The 27,950-nt window shown below is 43.6% G+C and overlaps 1 long non-coding RNA gene across 1 annotated transcript; it reads right to left on the bottom strand.

Annotated features, from left to right (window-relative positions):
- Positions 1 to 821: 821 nt before the first annotated feature.
- Positions 822 to 27,950, bottom strand: LOC138526188 (uncharacterized). Its single transcript, XR_011283516.1, has 2 exons — positions 27,865 to 27,950; positions 822 to 1,692 (listed from the first exon to the last, which is right to left on the bottom strand). It is a non-coding gene; the product is annotated as an uncharacterized lncRNA (long non-coding RNA).

Raw genomic sequence — 27,950 nt, 5'->3', positions numbered from 1 at the left:
CCTCCACTCAGGTGATCCTCCCTCAATGGCCCGCCCCAGGGTTGAGATCCAAAAACAATGGCCTATCCCTGGACACCTAAACAGAGGATCCGGGGGGAGTAGATGTGAGATTACTCTCGGGTTTCTCACACACTGTTTTTCCACCTCTATAACTTTGGAAGAGACAACTGTCCAGTGAAACTATGCTTTACTGCATTCAGCACTGCTCAAGTACCATATCGGGAGTTCAAGGGCAGTGGTTTACTTGGAACTTCATTTGGAGCTGTGGGACTCAAAAACAGAGAAAAAAGAACGAAGAGTCAATTTATTTAATATATAAAGCTTAATGGTGTGGAATTCAACTGTTGGTTTTATGGATTGGAACTCGTAAACAATGACCGAGACAATGGCCCTCATTATATATGAGCCGGTTTGGAAATAAGGTGCTGTTAACAACTTTATGGGACCAGCTAACTCCAAGTCGGCTGATAGGGGCTGTGAACGACCTGTAGCCCTGACCTGCCGGTAATTTAAGCCTGTAGCGGCAGATAATTCACTGAAGCACCAGCACCGGTACTAACAGTGCCGGTGCTTCATTGTTCCCATTCCCGTGGAGTCCTACGCGACTCCACGGGAATGGGAACATACTGTTTCGCTGCCGCCTGAAATAGCCCAATATTACCGGGATATCGGGTGGGGAAACGGTAAGTCGAGGTTGCTGGTAGGCCACCGGTACTACCAGCAGCCTACCGGCAAACTCGTAATGAGGGCCAATGTCTTCAATTTAAAAGATTAAAATGTTGACTGACCTTGGCGCGTCATTGCAGGCAATAATGAACAGCTTGGCTTTAATCTTTCAACTTTATTTCCTTCAAGTGGTCATCAAATATGGCAGAGTGTTACTGTGCGCACTTAAAATCAATCCGGGGTGGCCTCTGTCCATCTGTGTTCCTTCTGCTGTCGCTCGCTCAGCAGGTGTCGAAGTTACCTGCAACACCTTGCACCTGCTATTTTATGCATTAAACACCAGTAGGCTGCCAAATCATCCGAATTAGGTGCACTTCTAGAGAGTTAAAATGAATTAATTTATAAAATAACATACAGTATATATTTGTGAGCTTTAACCGCCATTTTGACTTTTTTGTACATTTCTTGCGTTGGGAAGCTGATGCACAAGGAAAGCAAGCAGCAGATAGAGAAAGACACTTGACTGGAATTCCCAAAAGGAGCCTGACATCATATACATTTGTATTAATAATTTACTGTAATTAAAGCTTGCACTTCTACAAAATAAACACTGTGCACCCTTGCAGAGAAAGAGGGACCTCCAGAGGGTTTCCCTTTCTTGTTTTTTAGTCAATAAAAATCGTCTGTAAGGTAGGCGCGGAACATCCATTTTATCCCAGAGCACCTAGGTGGTTTCCCAGTACATTGTCCGGGAATTTGGTGTCAGTGGCAAGTGGTTGCAAGGCCAAACTTCGGTTCATTCAACTTTGGTTGTGGGAGGTGCCACGAAGCGTGCCGAAATGATACATTCAAAGTTATTCAATATTGACAAAGTCTCCGCCTGTGTCACCCGCTGTACACAAATATATACCATTTGTAACATGAAGAGGCTCCAAGTGTCCACTTTTCTGCAAAGCATCTTTGTTCCTTCATGGTCTTTAGCTGAATATCCAGAACTGTGCCTCGCCGACGTGGGCAATTATTTTTCTGAAAAGAAAGAGTAAAACCATGGTTATTAATTTAGCAATGAGAGAATCTCTTGTCACCCCAGGGAGTCTGATGTTTGACCTGCCTCAGCGGAGAGGTGAGACCCTACTGACAAATTAAGTTTTCCCTGCCATACTGAGATGGCCTGTCCACTTCTAGCCGGAGGCGTTGCTGGGGGGGGGGGCGGGCTGAGGGGGCTATAGCCCTGGGTCTTATAGTTGTAGCCTTGGATAGAATCTCGGGGGCTAAAACCAAAAGGCTAGCTAGCCCCGAGTCCCAACAGTCCCAACATTAGCATAGCCCCAGATCTTTTCCAGACCTAGCAACCCCCCTACTTCTAGCTAACCCAAACACAGAATCCCTGGAGTCCATCACAACAGCCACCAAGTGAAAAGAGACCAGGCTTTCCAATCCACTTCTGAAGAAAGCATAATTCAATACTGAAAGAAGTAGGCTCCAGTCTGTTGACCCAAAGAGTGTGTTATATTTAGTTCTGATGCATGTATGTGTATTTTATTGGAATTTATAGAGCACCTTCGTCAAGGCGCTGTCCATTATAAACAAAGCGGTAATAAAATATGGGAAATAAGAATCTAATCATAAGCAGCAAAGGAAAGAGAATTAGAAGGATGGCAGATAAGTTAGGAAATGCGGCTTGAGATGGGAGTGGAAATGTCAAGAGTGGAGGAGGCATGAATGTCAGACGGGAGAGCATTCTAAAGTTTGGGGCAAGAATAAAGAACGAATGGAAACGTAAAGGAGCACAAGGAGGTTTGGGGATGTAAGAAGGTGAACATGCTGGTAACAAAGAACGTGAAGGGGAATACAGTGACGTGAGGGATGCAAGGAAGGGGGGGCAAGGCCATGGTAACACTTGAAGACTATACAGAGAAAGTGAAAAAGAAGTAAAGAGTCATAAAGAAGGAGAGAAGAGAGGGTGTAATAGAAGAGCGAGGAGGTAGTGAGAAAAGAAGAATAGCAGAATTGAAAACCGAACAAAGAGGAGGAAGATGGAAATGAGTGAATAGTAGTCAAGTTGGGAGAAAATAGAGGTGATCAGTAGTTTTGCAGTGTGAAACGATAGGAAGAGGATGCCAAGATTACATGCAGATGATGAAAAGGGAAGCACAGAGCGCGGGGTCATGGGGGACAACCAGGAGTTGAGGAAACGGGTGATGGGGAAGCAAGTGGAAAGTAAATAATCTCAGTTTTTGAAAGGTTGAAGAGGAGGAGGAAGTGGGAATGCACCCAGCTCTGGACAGCAGAAAGGCATGATGATATAGAAACATAAAGGGAGTCAGCAAAACCCAAAGAATCTGGTTTCCAAGCAAATCACAGAACAGAAACTGCCTTATTAGACATCGAGACGTGCATTCTTGAGCTGTAGGAAGAGAGCAGGTCTGGGCTGCTGGTTCTTTTAGATCTGTCGGCCGCCTTCATCTGCTTGACCACACATGCTTACTGGACTCCCTGACTATCATTGGTAAGCGCTTCCTTTTTGAGTGATAGGAACTCACTGTTATGCTGGGGTGATGCTTCTTCTGATATTGAGTCAATACACTGCAGTGTCCCGTAGGGGGCTTGTTTTTCACCCACATTGTTCAATCTCTACATAAAGCCCATTTGCGATCTTCTATCAACCCAGGGTCCCCATTTCACAAACTACATGGACGACACCCAACTTCTGATGGAGTTGAGTGGAGACTACAAGGCTGACTCAATCAGACTAGTTCACATCTATGGCCTGATAAAAATCTATATGTCCAGTAACTCTATGTGTTTAAATAGCACCAAGACAGAGCTGATGATCTTTGGATCTACGAAGGCCAGAGCCAAGTTGGGTTCAGAGTACACCCACATGTACATTGAATTGTAAAAAACTGCATAGACATCATGGATAAGGTTAAGACCTTGGGGTGTATGCCGAAGCTTCTCCTGGCTCCGATGCACATGTTCACAGAGTGGTCAGTAGCACAGGGTACCACCTAAAGGTGTTGAAGCAGGCCAAACCACTCTTGTCCTTCAAAAATCGTCATACTCTGGTCAGAGCCATCGTCATGCCACACTTGGATTATTGTAATGCCCTTTTGTTTGGGGCTAGCAAAAACTCCATAAACATCCAAATACCTCAAAATGAAGCTGTCCGAATCATCTGTTACATTGCAAAGAGGGATTAGGTCTCCCAAGCTAGAAGGAATCTCAATTGGCTGAATGTGTCTGCAAGAATATGTATTTATATAATTGATTTTATTAATACATTTTACAGCTCTTTCTTTGATCCATAAATGTATCAATGGAGGCGCACCTGTCTATTTTAAGGAACGAGCAATCCTATATCCCCTCACAAGAGTAACTGGATATTTGACTGTCCCAAGATGTAAAAGAGCTAGAGGCGCATTGTGGGAGTGCTTTGCGAGTGCTGTTCTGCTGGGGATACTGTCTTGCCTTGCTACTCTTGCTAACCACTTGGATTGCCATATACTGCAAAGCTGCGTTACCCGTGACTTCACATCATTTGGCTCTGGTGCGCTGAACTCTTATTTCATTAAACTGTTGGCATTAACTTTCCTCAAAACTAATATGCTGTCCATGTATTATCCATTAGTGCCCTCAAGCCCCGCCTCCTATCTCAGCAGCCATACAAAAATCGGGCATTGCGCGCATGCATTATGGGAGTGCTTTGCCAGTGCTGTTCTGTTGTTAAAATGAGCAGCAGACAGTGCTTGCGATAACTTCCCACAGGGCGCTGCCTTCTGCTTATTTCTTCCCCACTGATCATTATTTATTCTTAGATTTACTCCCATGCCCTTCTATATGCTTAAAACAGCAATGCCTTCAAACACTGACAAACTCGTGGGAAATACATGGAATCTGATGAAACGAAACTCAAAAGCAATAACAAAACAAACAAAGGCATGCGATCCAAAAGTCTGTGGGGACTGACATCAGACACTTTTGGCCATCCTCCACGAGGGAGCAGTCGACACAACTTTTAAAGTCCCAGAGCTCAGAACCATCCATACGAGCCTCCAATGATCGAGTAAAAGAACCTTGCCCAGTCATGAGCCGACCACCTTTACCAGCGGTTTCCACCCTTGATGTCGGAACACATCTACAAATATCAGATGAGGATCTTTTAGCGAGTCCGACTCAGAGCTCCCCATCTTCCAATCAGATATCTGAAGCAACATGCCACCATCAGATTGCCCGAGCAGCAACAATATTACCAACTAAGACTGATGTCCTTGTTCATGCATTAGATAATACGGGCATACCGATTCTATAATCACAAATAGTCAAAAACACGTTAAATAAGCCTGCCTTAGAAATACCCCTAGAAGTGAACATGAATTTGAGTGACAAACTCAAGCTTTCCTTTTCTCATGAACCTTTTATCGAAAATTACATGCAGCATCAACCTCAAATTAATATGGTATCAGAAACCCACCTTGCTTCAGCAAATCTTCACAAGTCTGATTTGTCCCATTCCCCCATCATGTCTCCGATATCTCCCAACCCTTTAAATTCAACAGCATCATCTGTTATTTCTTTTGTAAAACCTAGTCCGAGGCCATCGTTTGGGTTAAAATATTAACCCATTCCCGCTTATGAAATTACATTAGAGGCTATGAACAATGGGACTTTCAGCCTATCCAAAATTCTTCTTGCAACATTAAGATTTAGAATCTGCTGGCAAGCTCTCTCCATGGTTGTTCCCTCACTCTTGCATATAGCTCCTTAAATTAGAGCTTAGCATTACTTTGCATCCTCTGGCTGCGTGCACCAACATCCTCAATGTGTCTTGGAACCCTGCCATTTCATGATTTTTTTTTATCATGTACCCTTGATGCTTGATGTCATTGCAAATCAATCAAACTTCTACACAACAATAATTGTAGGACACCTAAATATAAGATGTCTCTCCTCAAACGATACATTGCTTACACCCAAAGCCACCAGGTGGATGAATATGATGGCCGAATGGAATCTGACCTTACTTAATGGAACTATTGAAGGCGATACTCCTCCTTGTCCAACCTGGAAGAGAAATCAATCTCATGCAATACTTGACTATGTATTTGTGTCAACTCAATAAATCGTGTCACAAAATTCACCATAATTCCTACTGAATACAGTGATCATAACATATTAGAAACTACTTGGATTGAAAAAATCCATATCCCTTGACACAGTACTATAAACCGGCCCTACAATTGTCTGAGGGAGGAAATCAAATTAGCTGGACAATCCCTAAACTATACAGTCTACTAGATCAACTGCTCAAAGTGACCCACCCCACAGAGTCTTCTAATTGTTCGCAAGAAGTGTACACTGACAGTCTATCCTTTTTTCTACAAAAACCAGGTCCTGACCACCGTCCGACTTATCGGCTATTGTGTACTCAAGAGGAATATTAGGAATAGTTACACATTAGGAATAGAAAAATGAAGAAGAGACTTGATTTAAAGAACATAAACTCCAATTCTTACCTAGAGTATACAAAAAAGACTGCCAGTATTTGTACAACTTATAAGAACTTTCTAATCCAACATAAAATTCTTAAGACACAAAAAGCTAATGAAAAAAATCAAAGCACTAACAACTAAATCCAGTGCCCAAATATGGAAGCTTCTTAAAGAAGGAGCGAAAACAGGATCATATTCACTTCTATTGAACGCAATAGGCGAGCAAGAATGGGTTAGTCATTTCACTGCTCTATTTGCGGATTCCCCTGTATCCCACTGTGCCCTACAACAGAGCAGCAACCATGCAGCTAATTTAGAAATTGATATTTCAGACATTTGTATGCAAATCAAAAAATTAAGCTTGTCGAGAGCACCAGGACCCGATGGATTACCTAATGTGAGCATAAAAGCACAGTCGGATAAATGGTCCCAAATATTGCATGCAATATTCCAAAACATAGTACGAACAGGTGCCATTCCCTCTTCATGCAAACAGTCGATACTGATACCCATTTTTAAAAAGGGAGATCGGACTAAACTAACTAATTATAGACCCCCTGCACTTCTAGATACGCCAGGAAAAATGTATACAAGATTATTACTTAGAGACTTAACCAAATGGCTAAAGATAAAGAATATGCTAGACCCTCACCAATCTGGTTTCGTCAGTGGATTGGACATGGCACCCAATTTGCTCATAGTATCTGCCTTAAAAAAACAAGTGATAGTAAATAAACAACCATTATATATCGCATTTATAGACTTCAAACAAGCGTTTGATTCAATCCCTCACATTTTACTGTTGCAGAAATTGAGGTTAGCCGGTTGCCCCCCCTACATACTGAATTTATTACAGCAATTCCACTCTGAAACTACCGTTCGAGTGAAGTTAAACAGTGAAGGCCAGTTATCGTTCTATCAGAACTTATTGTGGACTCAAGCAAGGTTGCATTCCTGCATCCACTTTAATTTCTATATCAAAGATATTCATAAACATCTTGCCTCGGTTAGAACCTTTCCTCCTAGAATGAGCATGCATCCAATAGCATGGTTGCTTTATGCTGAAGATTCATTAGATCAAACCCCCAGAGGTGCGCTTGAATCCTATGCCCTGGAGAACAGACTAAGAATTAACATTGCTAAATCTAACATCCTAAAAATCCAGACCACCAAATTGAAAAATAGAAAATCAAGTTTCAACTGGACGATTAGTAAAACCTCACTCATAAGCGTACATGAATACAAATATGTAGGCTTATACATAAACAATAACAAATCTGATGCACCCTATAAAGCTGAGATGAAACACAAAATGCAATCTTTATGCGCGCAAGCAAAATTGGTTCATCATAAATATGGCAAATTCTCCTGCACACCCCTTTGAAATCCTATAAGAAAAAAGTTGTTCCTACTTTAACATATGATGCTCAATCCAAATTCCTGGAAAACCAGCCAAACTGGGATTATTTAGGTTTGTTTTGGAAAACAATACTATCTTTGCCTAAAGGTTTTCCAATTGCAGTTATCCGCTAGGAGTTAGATCTGATTTCACTAAAGGCAGCTGTACGCTGGAATTCTTTACTACTTCATAGGAAGTTTCTAATGAAAGACACATTCAAATCAACTGTTATATCTTTCATCTCACAGGCCATCGAGAGCAAACCTAACGATATGTTAAATACTTGGAAAGACGATTGCATAGAAAATCTGGAGAAAGCTGACATCCTTACCTATCCTCTCATCTCTCATTATACACTCCCTCTCGCTCTCTTTGTTCTGCTGATCTTTTCTTACTCTCGGTCCCCCCACCCCCTTGTGCCTCCTCTCGTTCCGCTCTTTTCAGCTCCTTGCCCCCTTACACTAGAACTCCCTACCTTTTACTATCTGCTCCTCCCTCACCTATCCCTCCTTCCGCTCCTCTTTGAAATCACTCCATCTTCATTCCCATCCCTGACATCCTTCCTCCTCTCACCCTTCTCTCTGCCCCTCTAGTACCCTTATTTTTGTTCTCTTCATCTTTCCCCTTCTCTTCTAAATTCTCCTTCCTCCTACTATTCACTTTACTCACTACTTTCTCTCTCTCCTCCCTCCTTCCAAACCACCTTCCTCTCCTTTCCCCTTTTCTCATGCAAATTGTTCTACATGCCGATTTTTCTGGTTTGATTCACATTTACCGTTATTGCTTCTACTGTTCCATGTTTATGTGTTCTTTTTGTTAACTATAAAGCGCCTTGGATTAAGGCGCCATATAAAACAATAAATACAAATACAAATAAACCTACCTTTATATCGAACCCTGACCGTGCCAAGCAAATGTTTTGGTATAAGGATTGGGCCAACACAGAGGTAAAATGTAAGCAGTACAAAATCTTTAAAGCTGGGATATTTATTCCAAAAATGATGAATTAAACCCCTAAATATTTACAAAGATTTCCTGATCCAATATATTACAGGCAAATAATGAAGCTTTGCTTCAATCTCTGGCCGACAAGAGCTCTAATAGCAATGAGATCTAAGCAGCATGATCTTCCAACTGCTTGCAGATTTTGCAATCTAGAGGCGCAGGTGGAAACTTTAGAAATACTATTTGTATGAATGTCTTTTCGACTATTGCACCTTAACACCTACTGCAATGTGGTTTATGATCCTGAATGCACAACATGTCTCTTTAAGTATTGCTACAATTAACTTTTTTCAAAAACTAAATTTGGGAAATCGATGTGTAGTAAGAGGCACGAACATTAAAATGCTTTGAGCAAACAGCAGCAAATCAAAGAGATAACGAAATGTACAGTATATAGCAAAGAATGAATGAGATTTAACTTTGCAAAAGAAAAATGTGTGATGGAAATGCTCTTCAAAAACATGTACTGTATAGCTACATCAATTTTGTTTTCTTATTATCTGGTAAAATTTGTACCTGAAAAGTTTTAACATTTAAAAAGTTGTAATCACAACTAAAACAAATTTAAAAAAACAATTTTAAAAAAAGAGCTAGATCTTCAGGGCGATCTTTTCCCGTCCTTGCAGTGCAAAACTTGGAACAAGCTGCCTACTGACCTAACCTTGGAACCACGTTTTCTACAGGTTCTGAAATGTTTAAAAACCCTCCTATTTGAATACATTTCTAGCTTACTGTGCCTTCTGTTTCACCAACCGCCGCCCCCTTCAGTAAACGATCCATGCATTAGTTAATGTTTTGTCCTGTCTTCATTGGTTCTCTGTGTTTTTGTAAGCACGCTGATGCTTGTGGGTTTTGGCACCTTATAAATAAATAAAAAAGAAATAAAGATTTGTGACTCGTCTGCGTAGAAATGAGAGGAGAGAGTGAACGATTCAATGATGGAAGGTAGAGTAGATATAGAAAAAAGTAACGGACCCAAAATTGAGCCCTGGGGAACATGATACAGAGAAAGGGTGCTTGGAGAGATAGGAGCGGAATCAAGGTAAAAACCTTCCCGATATTCTCTGTCATTATACCGAGTGGCAGGGGCCTGCAACCTGCTTCTCATCTGATGCTTTGGACTGCAACTCGTCATGAACTATAGTGGCCAAGGTGGATGGGTGTTGCAGTTCAAAACACCAGGAGAGCCAAAGTTTGCCGAACCCGTGATAACAAGGGAGGCAAATGTTCACGGTCACAAAGAGCTCAATTTTGAGAAGCTCCACTCATCTGCAAAACAAACTCCATCCATTAGTAGTTCAATGCACCACTCTGGCATCCCCAGCAACATGTTCAGCAGTGAAGGTTACCATGAACACTATGGCTGCACCGATGTTCATGCTATTCTGCATCAAGAAAGGTCTTGCATTTCTGTAGCAAACGTACTGGAGCCCCACATAGCTCCCATTCTTCTGGTTTGCAGTGGAAATGCTGGGTTTAGTTCCCATGGAAGAGCTGGAAGCACATGCATGCACGCCTAAACAACAAACGTATCGCATTGAATGTGTAACACACTATTACCTCTCTCTCTCTGCACTACAGCATGCCTTTACAAAATCCACCCCCGTACCCACCTCGCCCAGCCGGCAGCAAACTAACCAGGAGGGGCATAGGCCTAGCTTGAGACACACCCTGTCCAACGCCCCCCTGCAAGCATACCATGACCATCAGAGACGTTGCTAGGGGGGGCTGAGGGGATTATAGCCTCGGATAGAAGCTGAGGGGTTACAACCAAAAAGGCTAGTTGGCCCCCAGTCCCAGCAGTCCCAAGATTAGCGTAGCCCCAGATCTTTTCCAGACCTAGCAACACCCCTGAGGCCCATCCTACTTTGGAGTGGCGAGTGGGCAATGCTCTCCCAGTACGTTGGGCTAAGCAGTATTTCATAGAACTGGGCGTTATACATGTCAGGGCTCTCTTCAGAGGGCTGGCTCTGGGTTTTGTGCAGCTACAATGGTGTATTGTGAAGCAGATGCTGGAGTTATTGCCCATGCATGACAGCAAATAAAGAAAGAGAAGGTACCCCTGTTGGACTATTCATTGCAAACATTTTGTGAGTGGTTTTGAAAATAATTGTTTTGTTGGCCCATGTGTGACATTACATTTTTTATAACTATGAGTCAGTAGGAACAAAGTCTAATGCATTCGCTGCCATACTCAATTATAAGTCAACTGCACAGCAAACTACTGACTTTTGCAGAAAAAATACATTTTTAATTAATAAGTAACAAAGTGTGTTTCTTATGAACAAATCGGGTTAGAAACATGAATGAAGATTGAAAAAACAAGCTAACTAATATTTACAAAGAACAGATATTCAGACAATACAAACATTCTTGGTGAATTTTAAAGGAAAAGAAAAATAACAAATATGACAGGCAGAATAATCAATACGTGATAGCTAATGAATTCCTAGTTTTTTATGCACAATGTTAAGATCATTTAAAAGCACATTTTAAAAGGGTGGACTAGAATAGGGCCAGTATTTTTATTCATCAATCAGACGAAGCAGGCTGACCATCTCAATTGAATAACAATACAAAATCAATCACAAAATCCCTAACATTGGACAGCTGCACCTTTGCTTTGTCTGTGTGCTGGCAGAACTAAGCGCCTGTTGGAACTTTGTCTTCCCCTCTTTTGTATGTATTCCCCATTTATGAGACTTCCTTGGCACTATTGCCAATAACGAGTTGACCCTCTTGCTGCGTGCTGCAGTTGCTTTTCTAGCTGGAGTCTACAATACTGGATTGGCCATGCTCACGTTTTTTTAACAACTTTATTTAAGAACAGGTTGCAACAGATTACATACAGAATTGCCCTGAGAGGCAGCCAAGCGATATCACATAATGTAAACTGGATCCGTCCCTCCCCCTTCACGTACATGTCTCCAGACACCTCCTGATAGCTGTGGCCCTCCTACGTTAAGGGAGGGGACCACTGAGAGCGTAGAAAGTGTCTTGCTAGCCGTGGTTGGAAGGATAGCGCTGGGAACGTTCTATGGTACTCCAGGACTGGGGCCCAGCAGTCTGTAAACCGGTGAAGTGCCCCCTCTTTAGCTGCCGTTGACTTTTTCAGCTACAAGGATCTCCCAGACTTTAATCCATCAAAGTGATAATAGGAGGCCCTCCTGGGCCTTCCACTTGCAAGCCAAGGAGATCTTTGTCGCCAGGAGCAGCTGCATGAGTAGCCTAGCAGTCGTTCCTGATTTCAACTAGCTCTCCGGCCATGCAGCACCCAGCAAGGCCACCTCGGGGATCAGTGGCAATTGGCAATTGGTAATCACTTCAATCGACTGGAGCACCTTCTTCCAGAAAGCCTGTGCCCACGGATGCCGCACCGCTTCCAGCAGGCTGGGTCCAGGGACTCCTGAGAGTGGTGTAGGCGTTACGGGGGACAGTACCAACGGTAGAGGAGATTGAGGGCGCATTTCCTGTTGGTGATACATCTACATGCTCACGTTTTACGCACTATGCCTAGGTTCCCTCTAACAAAAATGTGGAGGCGTTTTTGCGCCATGGCCTTAGTTCTTGCTGCCTTAGGAACCACAAACCAACCACAGTGCATCAGATGCGTTGCAAACATTTAAAAGTTCCCAAAGTGTCACTTAGTTCACAGTGCTTTTAAAAATATGTATGATGCATCAGGTCAAACCCCTCAAGTTGCTGATGCAGAAATAAAATCCATGACACAGCTATAACCTACCATTGGTGCCCCGTATCACAGGGGTGGGGGGTGAGAGGGCTTGGCATAGACACTGCCAATTCCAGGCTGAAAGACCAGACTACGCTGCGGCTTCAGAAAAACACAGGGTTATCTGTCCTCAACAAATACCTTGAAGTGATGTTACAGTTCACAAGCACAAATCATTCTACACATTATCAATGGACAGAAACAAGGAAACCCCAGTACATCGATCAGGTCCTGGTGGTATTAGATCCCTAAACCATTCAAAGGACAACTGGCATCCCCACGATCTACTTATGGAAGACCTTGTTCCACTGCTATTGAGTGACAAGCTCTGGGTAGGTCGAGGTGCTTGGTTATGGGCTAGGTGTTCCTCTTCATTCATAGCTTCAGTCCAGCTTCCAGGTTTCTTCTCTGTAATTGGGAGCTGCAGAGACTGCGTGTGCCGGTACTGAAAGGTCAACCTATCAAGATCTAAGGTTTTTACACGCTTACTTAACTGGTTTTGAAAAAAGTGGCTTGTAGCCTCTTTCGGTTCATACCAGTGTGGGAAAGTCTTTCATAAGAAATGGCCGGCACTTGATGCTCATCCCATCCTGGTTCACCGTACTACTTGGTAGTGGATTCAAATAGTGGTAACCCGTATACTTCACGTATTTAGGGAACATTAAAGTATGCATACATTCAGTATAGTAGAACAAATATTGTATATTATACAGAATACTACTTTACCGATCCATTAAAGTTTTGGACAAGAAAGTGGTGTAGCAGTTGGGGTTCCCTACAGGCAATCTATGGGGGTGAGGTTGACAGTAAATGGATATACCAACCGTAGATGATATGATAGCGTGTATCCGGGTTGCTGGCGAGTCAAGATGGAAACAAACATATTTCGAACATCTCGACAAGTTGCAGGTAAAGGCAAGTATGCTACAAGTGTGTTAATTAGAAAACACATGAAATAGATTCATTGAATCATTGGGTGAAATAACCAGTCCTCAAAGAAGTGCATGTGCATGTCAATCAGATGATCATGGGTTCCATTGAAAGTTAAGCATAAGCCACAACTGATCGATATATAGCTTCCCATGCCACCTGAGCAGAAGATCCCTGGGGAGTAGTTGTGAGAGTGCCTTCAGGTTTTTCACGGTGGTGTATTCTTTTTTTGTTTTTCATTAAAGCTTCATGTAACCAATACAATATAAATGTCCCCAAATGAAATGATTACATAACTTTGTACACAGAACTGGACTCAAATGAGGGTCGGCACAGTTTCCACATAGGAGAGCTATAGTGGTAAGAATGACGGGTTTACTTGAAAGATAATATGTGCTAAGTGTGTGATAAGAGGCTTGCCAACTTTTATTTCTATGATCTGGGTCTGTATGTGCGGGCGCATGAAAGATGAGTTGACAGCAAGGGGCCATGTGCTGAAACAAGATCAACAGAAGGCTACAAGATGATAAGCAAGGGCTAAGTGAAGTACTGAGAAAAGGTATCAGGGGCTAGAAGGCTGGCATGTGTAATACGCGTCAGCCCCTGTGCGGGATACTTTCCTCTCGAGAACACCACCACCAAAATGTATACTGTACTCGGTTGTCGAGGGCTTGTGGGAAAAGGTAGGTAGAATCCACGGTAAGGTTGGGTGAAAAGCAGCAGTACAATCCTCAGCTGCGAGTAAAGGACAAGGGTGGTTAACCTAGGAATGTGGTTCCTGGTGTTCTTTTTTTTCTGAGGTTATTGTCCATAGGCCAGAAAACCGCTCGACAGAGCAGAGACCGGACGCAACAGAGATGCACTTACCGGGGCGGAACAAGAGTGCAACTACCTACACAGTTCCAAGTGTCCAATCCAGTCAAGACTAGTCCGAGCAGCGAGGGAGGAGGATGCAGGGACCTCCCTGGGCAGAACGAGGCTGAAATCTATGGGAGTAAAGATCCTCGATACTCACAAGAACACCAGGTGGCAAAGGAGACTGGCAGATTGAAGAGTAATACCGCCAGGAAGGACTATTGCAATTAAAGAGGCAGTATACTGCTGAAGATCCAAGGGAAAGTCAACATGAAACACGAAATCCAGAGGGTACTCCAAAAGACAAGCCAAAATATGCTGATGCCAACAATAGAGCCAAGAAGGCAAATATCAATAAGAGGTTGATCCAAGCCAGTCCAGGGGCATAAATCCCGAATCCAAAAACAGAGACAAGGAAGAGCAAATGGAGAATGCCACTCGTATGAATATGTTTTGAGAAGCAGTTTTCTCTCCTTATCCTGGGGTTCTATTCCTACGCACTGTGGAGTTACTAGTTGCGTGCGTGCTGATTGAAGGAACATTCCGATATCATGTCATGCATGACGTTGCAGCCGCCATGCATCGTGGAAGAAATGCGTCAGCGGCGGGATTGTTGTCCCAATTTCCATGGCAACTGACATTCGTTACACCATTGCTGCATTGGAAAAGAGGGCCCTGCTGAGTGGTGCCTGACAAAAAGAGAGCATTTGAGAAAGTAGTGAGAGGAACACTCAAAGCAGGTAGCTAAGAAAAGATTGAGCAAGGAAATAACTGATTCAAATCCCTTACTAAGTGTGTACTCTTTAAGGGACCCTTTTAGTGAACTTGATCTGTTAATTGGTAAGTGGACCCACAAAAATACCGATTTATGTTGGTCTGAGATTTAACATTTTGAGTGTTTAAAACAAAGAATAGCTAGTATCGTACCAAAACATCGAACCATTTTACTGCGAATACCAAAACATGGGATTTTTAACATGGAATTTAACTGAAATTAGAGATGAGTAGTGGGGTTAGGGTTTAAATTAAAGTGGGGAAGTGGGGCGCGGGCGGTCTCCCCATGCATACATTGGCACATAAATGGGTTATAAAAAAGAAAATCGATGTTATGAGACTCGCAGTGAAAAGTTTGATGTTTTGAGATGCATCCATTGCAAACAGAGCTCTACCGTTAAGGGTACATTGAACTTTACATTGGAAAATAATCTACTCTAACTTTTGTTCTCGGTGAGGAAAGTTCAACAAACGCATGCAACTGATCAGGCTGAATCCGAACACATGCCAAATTTGGAGAAATGCAATGCTTAAAATGATAGTTAGAAAAAACAGTGTTTTGCATGGGTAGAGGTTGAAAAGTGCACTGTTTAGCCCACACTATCTCACAATTGTCTGTTTTGTTTTTTTGAGACTTTTGGCACATACTGAAGCCCTAGGTGCACACACACCTATCACCCTGTGACCCATCATCTACCCCCTTGGACTAAAAGAAGTTATGGAAACAGTATTAAGAGAGAAATATTGGAAAAATATTCCATGGTACAAGCCACTGAACATAGAAGAAATAATATGCCACATCACAACCAGTACATACCACAAAAATGAAAAAAAGCTTTTCACAGAGGCATCGCAGACATACACACAATAGAAGTCAGAGCAATTGAAACTATATACCTAAAAAAGCCAGTCGTGAAACACATTTCACACCATACTACAATACGTCTCCATACACCCAGCCTGCTCTTACAGGTGAAGGAAGACTTTGCGGAACATACATGATTACACATGAAAATGCACAAACGAAGCACAAAACAAAGTGCAACATCTTTCACACAACATAATGTGAAGCCCAATCATATAGCCACACCCACAATGAAACTCGCACACAGCCACAATGCCACACCCCCCAAGCCACAGCAGCTGGTGCTAGTACGAATACATACGTTTCCTGTTCCTACCAACTTAACACACGTGTGCCAGTGATTCAAGGGACATCTGACATACTAAATAGTCACACAAACACAGGTAATAGAAATAAACGTGTTTTTTTTCAAACCAATACCAAAATACCAGTTGTCTATGTAGTTGCAATATAATTAGCATTTGGAATATATAGGCCTATAATTGACAGGATACAGATCGGACACCGATTTTCTCAATACACTCAGAATTGGGACTTGCAGTCTTTTGGAGGATCACTGGCGTTTGGCCCCCTCTTTGATTATGGCTCCAGATTTGGGCAAATCCCAGAGCCTCGCTGACGCAGTACATTTTGAAGGCTATTGTGGGGGCTGATGGTTGGAACAAAATCCCCTTACTAAATTACATCGATAATCGTTTGCCCCAATGTAATGCGCCACTCTTCCCTCCAAATAGGTTACTTGGGGGTGGAGTCTAAAACAGCTTTAAAATAATCTTAAGGGGCTTTTCAAATTATGGCTAATAGAAGGTTGGCAATGATTAGCCATTCTGCTCTATCCAACCCCATTTTACCTTTGGGGATCACATTTCTGATCGCTGGGTACTTATCACAGCTCGTTTCACCAAATTGAATTTAAGAGCGGACACTGCTAAATGGAGGGGTTTTCCAGGCGCAGTTAGTTGCCCTTAGTGTTATTACCATCTAGAGGACATTCTGCACTTTGTGATGTTCTGTCCCTTGTATCAGTCCATCCGGCAACGTTGCCGGTCCTTCGGCGGCTTAATTTTGTCCAGTGTCGGACTGCTCTCTTTTACTTACTGCAAGCTGAATCACCCTATGCTGCATGGCCACTGCTCTCTTATCTTAAGAGAAACGTTAGATCAAGGAAAATGATATTGTTTCTCCCTTAGAGCCCAGTGAGTCTGATCCAGCGGTCAGTTTCTTATTACCCAGCAACAGGAATGGTTCATCCCAGCGGTCAGTTTCTCATTACCCAGCAACAGGAATAGTTCATCCCCAAATTCTCAGAGGCGGTGCAACCAGTCCACCCATGCCCATTAACTGCTATTGCCAGTCACCTCAAAGCCCAACAACTTGTATGACTGGACCCCCACAATCTCCGAAGAAATGTATGGCCACTACCCATATGCTCAGGAACAGGAAGGACCTGCAGGGTCGGACTGGGGCATACAATAGTCTTGGGCACCAACGAAAAAGTGGCCCAGAGTTGCAAATGTGAATTCATTTCTTTTGTGATGCTGTTTGAATAGTACCCAAGGGGGAGGTTTTTGATAAAATGTGATGCAAATTCTACATTAAAAAAAATATTTATACGGCAAAACTGGTCAAAACTGTTGGCCTCATAGTCAAGTAACTCATCAAACTGGCCCACATTGGCCAAATAAGTGGCCCACTTTTATCCAAAAAACTGGCCCACACAAGCATTTTGCGTTTTTGGTTCGCCCATGGGACTATTGCCCTATAGGCCAGTCCGAGCCTGCTTGCCTGCCATTTGTTCATCATTTATAAATAAATATATAGTAGACAGAAACCTATTTCTCGCTGCATTTATTTGTATTTGCAAGGGAAACAGGGAACCCCAATTAGGCTATTCCATTGCATACCATTTTGATTATTTATTCTTGTGCTTTAGAGTATCCTCACTTGTATCTACTGAGCCATGAAGAGCATTCCAACTTCCTAGATCAGAGGCCACCATATATTTTGGTCCTCAGCTCACATGGTGGACTTAACAACAACTGGATAGAAAGTATGTTCTTGTTGTGCACCCACTTCTTTTGAAAGAAGATCAGCTGACTCAAAATTCTGCTTGGGCCACCCCTCACCTTCATGGCACACACCACCTCTACCCCCTCTTTCCTAGAACACTTGAGGGAGCGTATTCCTCCACTTTCAGTAATGTTTCTAGTCCACTGCTGTGTGGATACTATATTGGAGCCAAAACAGGAATAGGTTACGACGACTGAACCCCATTCGGTCCTGATGAAGACACAGTACTACTGGGCCACCATTTCATGCCAAAACATGCATGTCGATTGAAGAATATAAAATCAGTGATGGCCAAGAAGCTAGTGCCTCAAAATGTATTTTGTTAAAGATTATGTTTACTCGCATCAAGTTGAGACAAACCATCCTTTGGAGGCAATCACCTTGTAAAATATTGCGAGAACAACAGTATGATTGGATAGAACTGAATGTTGTGAAAGTTGTGCAGAATCTTGAATAATAAGTGTGACGGAGCACATGTAAATGTGGGTGTGCTCATTTTTTTCCACAATCTATTGTTGAGTTGGGTGCCCGAGAATACTGAATAATTGTACCCTTGATACCAAACATTGGGCCTCATTCCGAGTACGGCGCTAACCAATGGCGCCATTAACGCCTTGGTTGACGCCGTACCCGGACCGGCAGCGCCTTGGTGGATGGCGGAATCACCGCCCCATTCCAAGGATGGCGGGGCGGTAATTCCCCATTCACCAAGGCTCTTCCCCATTCCCAAATGAGCCCCCATAGGGCTCAATGGGAATGGGGAAGATGCAAGTAACGGTGACCGTTCATTACGGTCACCGTTATTGGCTTGCAGGCCCCTTTGCGCCCTCGACTTTAACACCTGCTCAAAGCAGGCGTTAAGGGCGAGGGCGCAGAAGGAACTCGGAGTATGGCGGTAAGGGAATACCGCCACCGGTCTCGTTACCGGTGGCCGCTATCCCTTACCGCCATACTCGGAATGAGGCCCATTCTCTTATAATCTGTGACTGTTAAATGCTTATTTGTAAAACCTATTTCTGCACAAATGCAATCCCCTCAGCAACCATATAGAGTGCTAGTTCATTCATAGGCTTAGTTCATCAATCAATAGGTTAAGGTGGCCTCTATGGGTGATTTTGCGATTTCCTTATATTCTGCAGATTGACACCTTTTGACCACATGGACTAGACAAAAAACAATAGCAGACTTCAGAAAGCATGGGCAGTCACATTAGCAGGCAGAGCATACACCAAGGACATAATAAGGTTTGTGATCATCAGGCATGAGAAATATTTGGAATCGTCTGCTATGCCCACGCCAACATTTTTGTTAGCAGAACATGTCCTATATTATTCCAAAAGACCTTTGTTTTAGGGTAATCCAGCAAAGAACAACTCCAACAGGTGTTGCCTAACCCATACTAGAGACTGTGCTGAGACGCAGAAGCGTATTACTCAATGGTAAACAATACCACCATAAAACAGCTTGTACCGACGCATCATAATACATGGCAGCCTACAATACCTGCATAAAAGCCTGTGACCACGTTTCTTATTACAGGCTAGTTGTTGCGTCACAATGCCTGTTGCCCGCACAGAGCAGAACTGCAGCTGTCCCTGCAGCACATAATTAAGAGTTAACCCCTTCCTGGCGGCCAGATCGGGTGTTATCAGCCTGGGGCCTGGGTAAAAGGCCTGAGCGAAGCTAGGGTGATTAACAAGGGTCCCCAGGGGGATAACACAGGATCCAGCACACCCAAGAGGGTGTTAACGCTATTAGCACCCCTCATTGCCAATCTGGTAATCTGGGGTGTTGGGAGCAGTGTATTTTGTTTGAATGAACCAGACACGCTGCGTGGCATCCTGTTCATTCAAACAAAATACTGTCCTAAAATGGCCGCCACAGAGATGGAAGGCGTAGCTGCTTACGATGGTGGCGGAAAATACAAAGAGTAAAAAGGGGTCCTGGAGGGAAGAGTGTAAAAACAAAAAAAAAAGCTTAAGGAAAGGGAGTGTGGGGTTTAAAATGGCAGTTCAAGGCGGAGAAAGCAGCCACCTGATGGCTCGGAACACAGGCTGAGATTAGCAGTTTCAGCCTGCGCTCCAAACAAACTGATTGGTTGCTGACCCTGCCCCGGGTGCTAATTAAAGTTTTCAGAAGCTTTTCAAATTCCTTTACAGCCATTAACACATAAGAAACTGTTCATGCCACTGTATTCATTTTGTGCACTGCTGGGGTTTAGCACATTGGGGGTCATTACGACCCAGGCGGTAAGTACGCCAACTTTACCACCATGGTGTAAACTATGTTTACACCACGGTGGATGGCGGATTTACCGCCCCATTCCAAGGTGAGTGGGGCGGTAAATCCCCATTTCCCATTTTACCCTTCCCCATTCCCATTTTTGCCCCATAGGGCATAATGGGAGTGGGGAAGGCGCTAATTACGCCACCGTAAATTACGGTGGCGTAATTAGCACCAAGGCGGTTTAGCGCCATGGATTTTAACGGCTGCTAAAAGCAGCCGTTAAAATCAGAATCAGGCGTTAAGGGTTAACGACGGCGTTAACCCTTAACGCCTGAGTTGTAATGAGGCCCATTGAGTGCAAGAATCTGCATGTTATTGTTTATTTTACAGCACAAAACGAACACGTTTTTAAGAGGCATTTAATGACATTGGGCCTCATTACGACCCAGGCGGTAAGTTACCACCTGGGCCGTGACTTTACCACCATGGCGTAAACTACGTTTACGCCATGGTGGTTGGCGGATTTACCGCCCCATTCCAACCTTGGCGGGGGGGTAAATCCCCATTTTCCCATTTACCCTTCCCCATTCCCATTTTGCCCCATAGGGCATAATGGGAGTGGGGAAGGCGTTAATTACGCCACCGTAAATTACGGTGGCGTAATTAACTCCATGGTCCCTTAGCGCCATGGATTTTAACACCTGCTAAAAGCAGGTGTTAAAACCTCCATGGCGCTAAGGGACCTCGTACTCAGGCGGTAAGGGTTGGCGCTGTTTACGCCGCCGTAAACCCCTTACCGCCTGAGTCGTAATGAGGCCCATTGTTTAAACTATTTTTCAACAACACATTACAAACTGCATTTTATTGTTTTTTTTACTCCAAACACATTTTGCTTTGATTATACATATCAGCAACTGGACAATCTCTTGCATTATATTAAGCAAGAGGACACACATTACAGATTAATGAGAGTGCATGTATTGTAAGGAATAAAATACCCCCCAACATATGTGAAAAGGATATTGCATGTCACTACAGAGTTCCATGACCTTCTAATCAGTAAGAACCCGGTGACTTGCAATATCCTTGTAACGAACAGTCGGTAGGGGGTACAATATCCCATATCACAGCAAATGAAATCAAAACTTCCATATTTGCGTTCTGATGCTCCATCCGACCGAAGAGTCTTTTTATTAATAACTTTATTTACGCTTGGCAGACACACATTAAAATCAATAACAGATCAGGCTAACCGTTCCTACAATATAAATGCTTCACGCAGAGTAATATCTTAAGTACAGAGTTAATACTACGTTTTTATATCGTGTGTTGTGTCTCTAGGTTTTGACGCCATGGGATGAATACCTACGTATGTTTCCTCGCAGTCATTGACTCATGTCAGTTCTTTTAACCACTGCCGTTCACTCGGGGGTTGTTGGTCTTTTCATCTCATTAGAATGCCCCTTTTGGCCAGTATACATCCCATGTTTAGGAAAGATCATGTACGTTTTTCCTGGACCTTGTCCAATATCCCGAAAAATACACTCATGGATGACCTCTAAAGTTGTCCGAGTACCACTTTGGATAGTATTGAATAACTTTGCCTCCAAAAGTGCATAAGTCTGGCCAGCTCCACAAAATATACACCTTGCCTCTATCTTCATAACCGCATCTCGGGCAGCGGCCATTGTGGTCAGAGTAGATTCTCTTCAGCTTACATATTGTATAATGCAGCATATTACGGATCTTACATTGAATCAATTTACATCTCACATTCATTGATACAGACCTGGCAAAGTAGCACATTTTCTTCCATAACCCATCTGATATCTCGAATTCCAGTTCTGCAGCCCACTTTCCTCTAACCTTCACTTCACCTATTGGGGACTTCTCTCTAATCAATGTATACAGGGAGACCTGTAGTTTCTGGCAGCCCTAAGAATTAGATATAAAAACCAGTAGTTCACTTTCTAGGGGTTCTATTGGGTAGCAGTCCCACAACTGTGACACCGCTGATCGCAGTCTGTACAATTGTAGCATTTCCGTAGTCATGCCCTTATGCCTCTCCCTCCCGGTGTGTAGTGTCAGGAATTTCCCTTCCGGGAACAAGTCCAGCAGCATATAATAACCTAGTCTTCTCCAGTATGCGCCCGACCCTACCGTTGAGGTCTAATGTCAGAAGTAGTATGTGAGCACTTGGAGATTGAACACTGAGCTCACCATAAAACACCGGCCTGTTATTATATGAGTCCAGTTACAGAACAATGGACCTCATTCCGAGTTTGGCAGTGTGGGAAAAACGTGGAGGTAATTCAGTTACTGCCACTTTTTTGGGGCAGTAAATGAATAACCTCAGTTTTTCCTGCACTGCCAAATGTACACGTTTTGCCCGAATTACCATCAAATGAATTACTGAGTGCTAATTTTGCCAATTTTTGGAGGAAAAGTGGGGAATTTACCTCCAGTGGTAATTGTGCCAAAAAAAAACAATGGAGTCCTAGGATTCCATAAATAGGGGCTAGCACTGCCCTACCAACATTTGTATCCCATGGTAAACCCATGGGGCCAAGTGGCGTTAACATTATCCAATTTTGGCGGTAATTCAGCAGAATTACCACTGAATTACTGCCAAAATTGGATAATGTTAACGCCACTTGGTCCCGTAAACTCCGAATGAGGCCCATTGTTTTCCTACAGGAGGAAAAAAACAGGTACAATATTAGAAGATAAACAGAAGTCGAAAAGAGGCACAATGATCAAAAGAAGAAACATATTTTCAGAAAGAGACAAATGGGGGATGGAGATGAAGAAACAAAAGCCAAGAGAAACATATCAAGAAAGGAGGACTGGATAAGAAAGGGGGAGAAAACACGTTTAAACAGAGAGGGTCAGTCAGGAAACAAGTAACACAAATGAAAGGCAAGAATAAAATGGCAAGAAAAATGCTACAAATAGAAAAGGAAAGGGAAACAGAATAAAAAGAAATCTAAAAATGCTGAAAAGGTATAGTGTAGGAAATGAAAATGAGGAATGGGGATTAGACATGGAAGAGAGCAACAGCTAAATTCTATGGGGAGTCAATCTACTTCCAACAGCACATCCTAACAAGCCATCTCTGAGTTGCCTGACCACACCACATACATCCCCGTGACTGTACGGTCACAGTACTCATAGCTGCTATGGGTAGAATTCTTTACTTTCCAGTGGGCATGCGTGAGAATATCACCCAGTCCTGAATTTCCTTTGAATTCCGGAACTGGGTGGCCTTCTCAAGCATGGCCACGATAAACTCGCGAGCGCTGTATGAGTTGGCAGGTAACAGTAAAATTGGTGGCGTTTGCGAAATATGGCCCTTTTTTCCATTCTTTCAATTCCAAGTTTAGAGGGAAATACCTCTGGCAATAATAGTTCAGCTGAACGCCAGTTATTACCACTCAGATTTTCCAAATGAAAATCTGCTCCTTTCGACCTTCAAAGAGAGAGGTGGAGGCAAGGATAATGTGGCACAAAAGGTGAATGTTCTTTTCACTGTACAGGAGGGAAGCAGGCACATTTTCCACCATCAATACAGGGAAGAGACATGGTGATGTGGGTAGGATAAGGGGTGAAAGGGTGCATATTCTCTCACCACCTTTATCCACGTAATGCACCAAAGGGTGCAAATTTAGCATTCTGTGCATTTAAGAAAATGTACAGTAGTGGTAAAAGCACTACTGTACAATATTTATTTACACCATCAATGGGAGGGTGGAAACAAGAACAACGGTCCAAAAACATGTCAAGTGTTATTGCTGGAATAATTCCAGTGGTATCCCAGCAATACGATCACCTTTCACAGTTTCAGTGGCCAACTCAGAAGTGGGACTACCTTCAGGAGGGCCGCCGGCAGCAGTGGTAACCACTCCCATCAGTATTCCTGACCAAACAAAATCTGCTCAACTTGTGCCAGGGCCCTTGCCACACCGCCAGAGATTAGGACAAGAGAGCAGTCAAGCCTGGCTTTGAAGAAATGCTTTTGCAGTTCCTTTTCACCTTCTTTTTTAATGATATTTTACTTTTTTATAGATCATATAGTTTTTCTTTTATTAGTACAGAAATTGTACACTCCACGTAGAGATGCACTTGTGGCTTCTGTAAGAATGTTATCAGCAATCGAAGAGATCCTGAAGCAATGCAAATGTTCAACCAAGAGGTTGAAACAAATAAGAAGAACCACATAAAGCTTAATCTGTACCATGAAATACCACCAAACTTAATACAGGCCAACCATTTGTGTGTGCAATGTAAACTGATATAAAGGCTGTTTATAACAAAACACATATTCATATCATGACCATGCACCCTATACCTGGAGAACCTATTGGACACACAATGCATTCAGACACATCCAGGCGCATAGTGGATTATTTACATTTCTAGTTTAAACATGACACTCCTGCTTAAAAGCAACACCAAAAACAGCATCATTTGTGTCATGACTTTTTCCAAATATACAGTAAAAATAAAACAAAATGGGTCAAAATGTATTGGAACATAGTCTGACTCTCCTTTTTTGCGTTAAAGAGAGGCTGTAACATCAGAGACAGACTGATTGGACCGCCCTAGCAGGGGGTCGGTCCTTGGGCGGTCTTCCCGCTCCCTGAAGCTCAGGGAGGTGCCCCACCCTGAGACAGGGGTGTCTCCCACCGGACCACTCAGGACTTTCCTTCTCACTCCAGTGGGCGGGCCCATCCAGGACCAGCTGGGAGCGAGCCTAATCTCTCCCAGGCGAGCAGACTAAGCACTTCATTGGTGCTCTCGGTTTGAGGGTGGTGCCGTCCCTCTTTTCACTGGGGCAGAGGCCCAGGTAAGGTTCTGAGCTAGCCGTGGGGAAACATACCACCAAGCACATGAGCATGGAGACCTGCTCCTCCTTGCCCTCTATGGGCTCTCCCTCCAGGAGAGCTAAGGGGGACCCATCTGCTGAAGAGGCCCAACTGCTCTAATATTGTCCCAAGAGATGACCGGGCCAGATATAAAGCCAGGAAGGAGGGAAAGGAACCTTCTTCAACCTCCTCCTCCTCATCCCCTTCCTTGGAAGATGTAGAAAATCTGAAAGGGAAGATAACGGACAAGGACTAAACGGCCAGTGTCCTCTGACATGTGACTGAATGCATGCGATTCAAAGGGGGGCAGTGGGAAAGGACAAACCCACAGTAGAACAGATGGAGGAAAACGGTTCGCTCGGATTCCCACTATCCGGAAGATCTTCTGCAACTGGAAGGATCCGGAAGGACTGGATGAATAAGCTCGGCCCCATACACACAAATGAGTGCAGAAATCCTTGTTTAAATCCTGCTATAGAGAAATAAAATTGACAGTTCAAAAGGAGAATCGGGCCATTTCGCGACACCATTGAAGAGAAGATGCAGATTTTGGTAGTAAACTGGTGGAGTTGTGCGATCTTTCAGATGCAAAAGCCCCACAAGAGTTACCATTACCCAAACATTAACACTATATTAATTAGGGGATTTGCTACCATTCACAACTGACAGAGTTACCCTTTCAAATACACAGATATGTTGAATGATACCAATGCCAGTTTTGGCAGAATAGTATTAGGACACAGCCGCTTCCCAAGGATTGGTTTGGAGGCGATTGGGGTGTGAGGGCCCAAGAGCACGAGCCCATGGGCGACCGCACAGATGGCCCATACCTTCCACCTGCCCTTTGTACCCATCACAATTTGCTGTCCTGGAACAGCAGCGTTTGATCTGGGCACAGACTGACACTACGGCTGCTTCCCATAGTCTTGAATCTACTATAAATGTATGTTTAGTTAACAGTTAGTCCAATAACGCGCGTCTCCAGCACATGCCTGTACCACTAACGGTTATTTGGGGGCCACTTCTAATCAAACAGGATATCGAGCTGTACACTGGCTCAAACACAGAAAGAACAGGGCGTCACAGTTGCCCAGCGGTCAATGAAGCCGAGAGGTCCTAAAAAAACACGGCAATGGGAAGGAAGCCATACCCTCTCAATAGAAAAACCTCCTATGGACTTTCCTCGTTTCCTTCTGCATTCACATATTTGAATTTAAAGGGTTTCACGACTTCAAGTGAATTGGGTGTCAAAAATGTAATGTCACGATTTGACCTTGGAAGATTTACCCGGAAGAAAATGAATTGGCCTTTCACGTTTTCACCTACTCTCCCAATTGCAATGAGGGTATGCGATCCCCAGTTCATTAAAACCAAAGGAGTAATTTTCATGTAGGCCAGTCATTAGCATTTGTGCTGTTGCTTGTGCACAGTAATTTACTGGAGTTACCCTGGACAAGAAGGGCATGATGGGGCCTGACTGCAGGATGTCTGGTGGGGGGCACATCAAACCTCCCGAGTTCAAGTGGAGCACAAATAGTGATCAGAGCGGTGTGCAGGGGTAATGGAAGGGGGGGCTCGCCTGTTAATCACTAACATATTTGAATTATACCTCTAACTGCCACACAAGATAGGATACAAGTAGCTGGCAGGAACCCCTTCTAGTTTTCCCTGGAGTGGATGTACAAATCGGGCAAAATATTCCAGGGAAACTCCACCGCATTTGAAAGAAAACAAGTCCATGTATTTGTTACACAGCCAACTCTGAACCAAACGAGTAAATGTGCACAAAAATAAATTACCACCCAGGGTTGGCCTTACAAAAAACATATACCAGTATCGGGTCGGTCTTGGACACATTTGAGGGCCTACTTTGCAGACACCCCTTAAACACGGAGGTCAGAACACTCATGTGTTGCCACCAGAACAGCACCTGCTAAGCACTTTAACCAATTTCTCAGCCAAGTGCCTGCATATCTGGCTCATTCCCACAGCCCTGTGTGGTACTCCAGAAGCGGTGCTAGACGTACGGTGTTGTCAACCACTACACTTACAACAGGAGCCCCTGAGAAGACGCTGCACAAAGAGGTAGTGAATGCCAAGGACACACGGGCTAGCCACTAGGCTCCCATGCAGGAAGATTGAAAGCTAATACTAATGCTATTGTACATGTTCTCCGATGTGCTGTGTTATAAATAAACACATTTAAAAAGATTGAAAGCTAATCCCTCCTTCCCGCCCCCCTCGAGAAACCATGAAGTGCCAATCTGCTGAGACCCGCTACACTAAGTGACAGAGCCAGTTCCAACAAAGAATAATCAAGGGATTAATGAAAACCCACACTCTGTACAAACTCAACACTTACCTTCAACTAAACATTGAAATGCTATAGGTTTCTAAGTAAACACTCCCATCCAGAGAACTAAATACTAACCAGTACCCTGTCTGAAACATTGACAAGAGCGTAGCAACACTTTACAGCACTGAATAGCAGAGTGAACAGCGAAGAGCAAAAACGTAACAGAACTGTTGGAAAGGTAGGTCCCTTGGGGAGAAGGTTGCAAGAAGGGAGGCATCACTGTGATACTTTGACCATTGGAGGTTTCTCAGCGGGAGAACCACTGGAGGGTGGCCAACCCAGGAACCCTGAATATGCCACCTGATGTTGGAACGGATCAAATGAGAACGTTTGTGACGACTTCCTCCCGAAATATGCACCTCTGCATTAGCCTGTGAGGGCTCAGAAAGCTTTCCAAGTTTTTAATATGATGGTTAGAAACAGAAGGAAGTAATAATAAAAACAGTACTAAATGCAAAGAACAGAACTTAGGTGGCTATGAGGTGTTGTACAACAGGAATTATTTGGGGTACAACTGTGCTGCGAGTAAGGGGCGAGTTCGGGACCTGACACCAGAGGGCGAAGGGTATGCATCTCCTTGCCAGCAGCTCCTCTACTCTTTGCTCACTTACTCGCGCATAATCTTTCCTACCTCTGTGACGTCATGCCCTGGTGGTGCAGCATGGGGCTAAGCTTTAGCTCTGGATACCACATACTCCTCTCCTTCTCTTACCAAAA

This window comes from Ambystoma mexicanum, chromosome 7p (genome assembly GCF_040938575.1).
Source record: "Ambystoma mexicanum isolate Mex_15411 chromosome 7p, UKY_AmexF1_1, whole genome shotgun sequence".
NCBI lineage: Eukaryota > Metazoa > Chordata > Amphibia > Caudata > Ambystomatidae > Ambystoma > Ambystoma mexicanum.
The sequence above is the reverse complement of the archived record's forward strand: the minus strand, read 5'-3'. Positions and strand labels throughout refer to the sequence as shown.